The 3,742-nt window shown below is 35.3% G+C and overlaps 1 protein-coding gene across 3 annotated transcripts in view; it reads left to right on the forward strand.

The window, feature by feature from the left end:
• Positions 1–3,742, forward strand: part of LOC107749593 (T-lymphoma invasion and metastasis-inducing protein 2-like) — a 93,550-nt gene that overhangs the window by 69,332 nt on the left and 20,476 nt on the right. The window lies entirely within an intron of this gene.

Here is a 3,742-nt window from a genome sequence, read left to right on the forward strand (position 1 = left end):
ACACAGATAGCAACGTGTGCTGTTCAGGTCTCACCTGCGTTATCAACACGTGATGACGGCATAAATGACAGTTATTCCAGCATACAGCACTCGCATTGAACAAAGAGTGACTGGTTTGTCCACATTGGGTTTTTTTTCTCTCATCGCTCTTGTTGTAATATATTGGGAAGCCAGAATTTGTATCCATCAACAGAAACATGCATTAGCCGAACTCTAACAAACCATATTACAGATGCATTGTCAGATTTAAGTTGAAACGCGGTCCTAGTGCATGCCGAACAATGTGTGGAGAACGGTACGGTTCGGTTTTTTTACCGAGAACCGTTGCACCCCTAATGTGGATCAACTAGCAGAGTAGACAAATATAAATGTTTATTCATAACCATGCTGAAAATAAGTCAATGTTAGCTGATGCTAACTGTCTAGCTAACGAGCTTGCTGGTGCTAAATTGAGGTAATTAAAAAAAATAATAAAGTCTAAATATTTTTATTCAACCACCTAGATAGATTACATGTGAGGGAAAAAGAAAGGATGTGATGTTCAGAACATGGTAACTACAGTAATTATCAAAGTGGGAAGTGATGCCCTCTGGGGGCATTTGGCCAGGGGTGTGTTTACACCACAGACAAGGTTTGAGAAGAAAAAAATCATTATGAAAATCTAATTATATTTTCCTTATTATATTCATTATTTCCTTATTGGTTATTTTGCGAAAATCCCAGGTATTTTGAGCAGTAGGATTATAAAAAAATATATGGCAATATAAAATTAAATGATAAAAGTAGCCTTTATAAAACTGCAAAATAAACATTCATCTATCGGTACTTTTTACTTAAGTACATAAAAAAATCAAGTACTTTTGTACTTTCACTCGAGTAAAATTTAAAACTGAGTACTTTTACTTTTACTTGTACTGGAGTAATATTTTACTATACGGATCTGTACTTTTACTCAAGCACTTGATTTGTGTACTTCGTCCACCACTGTTTATTTTATTATGTTGTATGAGCAGCACTCTATGCAAGATCCTGTTAGTCTGGGTTTCCAGGAATTAACACAATAAAATGAGTATGTCAGAATTTAAGTGCTGCAAGAGTTACTCGCTGTTTGTTGGTGGTGTTTGTTGTAGAGGGGAGTTAGCATTAGTTTAACGCCTTGCCCACAGAATATGCCAAATGAGGGTAATCCTTCTCTTGGCAAACGGACAAGACCCATAATCCTTCTGCCTCCCACAGTCCCTCTCCGGTGACCTTAGAGAAGTCACCACAGTTTGTTCTTTGTTACTGCTTCATTCAGCTAATGAAGTTCCAGAACTTTAAACTGCTCAGTGATTGTATTCATAGGATTTCCTTTTGTTACATGGACAGTTTTTTTGTGCAAGTCGCTTTGGGTGTTGTTGGGTGGTAATGGTATGTTTTGCAGCTCTAAACATGCTTTAGTAAAGAACTAGCCTTTAAGGATCTTTAAAGCAGGGTACATTAACAGTTAGTAAGTGCTATATGTGAATTAAAACATTGGGCAAATTATGCTTCTTAAACAATAAGTCCTTGAACATGCAAAGCAATAGAAATTACATAAACTGTTGGTCCCAAGCCAAGATTAATAATATTTCCCTATAGATAATTGTATTGTCCAACGTAATCTCATGAGTATTCCTGTGTATTTTACGCAAAGGGTGGTTCTTTACTACATTTGCATAAACAACGAAACTTACAAAATTGACATTGACAGCATCTAAAAAGTAAATTATTTACATATGAACAACTTCACGGACATACAAATGAATCTTTGTGAATACTGAAATTGTGGCATTAACATTTTAATTATCAGTTACTGTATATCAATGTTTTCAATTTCATTTATTAAACGCAGTTTACTTAATATGTAAGGGATAATGTACATCCAGCCGGTTGTTATCGCAGAATAGTCCCTGACTGGGTGATCAAGGACCCCGACGCGAAGCTTTGCATTCAAATATTGAGTTGAAATATTTGAATGCAAAGCAGTTGCGAGCAAGCGGCAAGTTCAAACTTGCATTTTCTCAGTCATGCTGTTACAATAGAACCATAAAATACACCAATATATTCTTTCAATATGTCCTAATTGTATGTTTCAGCATCAGTTAAAAGTACAAAAATTTTCTTTTTGTACCTGTAAATGTTATGTACGGATACCTACATGTAAAAAATGAAACCAAGCTGTATTGGATAATGTACATCCAGCCGGTTGTTATCGCAGAATAGTCCCTGACGGGGTGATCAGGACCCCGACGCGAAGCTTTGCATTCAAATATTGAGTTGAAATATTTGAATGCAAAGCAGTTGCGAGCAACCGGCAAGTTCAAACTTGCATTTTCTCAGTCATGCTGTTACAATAGAACCATAAAATACACCAATATATTCTTTCAATATGTCCTAATTGTATGTTTCAGCATCAGTTAAAAGTACAAAAATTTTCTTTTTGTACCTGTAAATGTTATGTACGGATACCTACATGTAAAAAATGAAACCAAGCTGTATTGTATCATATATCCTGCTTTGCACTTTCTGGGGGGAAGAGAGAAACAGAAAAACTGACTGGGGTTATTCCTTGATATTCTAAAGCAATTGCACTGATAGTAAAACGTTGGAAGAGTACATTTTATCTTCCGCAGGAGTAAGAGATTAATCTTTGTTGGGAAATCGAATCTGAATTACCACCGTGTGTAATGTGCATTACAAATAAACTTGACTTTGCCGTGCCTAGCTTTGCCTTGCCTAACAAGCACAAAATATGTAAAGACCTAGACCCACAAAATGATGAAATCTTGTACAAATGCACTGCACGATAAGTAATGTCTGAACAAAGGACTTGTTACATTAAAAGATATTTTTGCCATTTACCAAAAAATGATTTTACTTAAAAAAAAATTATTTACTTTTTGAATCAATTTTGAAGAAGAAACAATGAAACTGTATTTTCTTGTACAACACACTATAATAATCTGTTTTATTTGCAACTTTTACAGTGTATAAAGGTATCTGATTTACAATGTTTTTCTACTTTACCACGGTAAAGGATGTGCATATAAGGATTGCCTGAAATAAATATACATGCATACAAAACCTAAGATCTAAAGGTCTGACTGGCAGGTGTTTGTTTAGTGCGTTTAATGTGTTGTTCAGATCCTGCCAAGGTTTAGTGTTACATGACCTGTATTTGAAATAAACAACGCTCTGAGAGGCCTCTCTGATTACTAACCATGGGCAGCAGACTATTTTGTCTACTGCACAGAACCAGACATCAGATGTAGTTGTTTACTTAAATGTTTTTACATTAATACTTCTAAGAATATTTGCCTGAGAGCTGTGTGATAGCCCAGAGCAAAAAAAAAATTAGGAGAGTTCAGGCTTGATGTTTATGGAAAATTTCAGACTATTTTGAGACCGTTTGAAAAGCAGATCTATTTTCAAAAAATCAAATAAAATCAATGTCTTTTTCCTTCTTGTGTGTAACTGTGTATTTCTGGTAGTCCTGGGCGATAAAACGGTATCAACATTTATCGACGGTACACCTTCTTTGATATTGATAGAAAAAATGTTCGATATAGCGCACGATATAGGCATGTGCTATGAGTGACGCAGACAGCACACACAAGCACGAACACATGCTGAAATGAGTGCTGTGCCTGCCTGTGATGAGGAGATTGTGAATAAAGAATGAATATTTGTTGAATTTAAAATAAACATTTGCATTTGAATG

This window comes from Sinocyclocheilus rhinocerous, unplaced genomic scaffold, assembly GCF_001515625.1.
Source record: "Sinocyclocheilus rhinocerous isolate Xijiao unplaced genomic scaffold, SAMN03320098_v1.1 scaffold2817, whole genome shotgun sequence".
Taxonomy (NCBI): Eukaryota; Metazoa; Chordata; class Actinopteri; order Cypriniformes; family Cyprinidae; genus Sinocyclocheilus; species Sinocyclocheilus rhinocerous.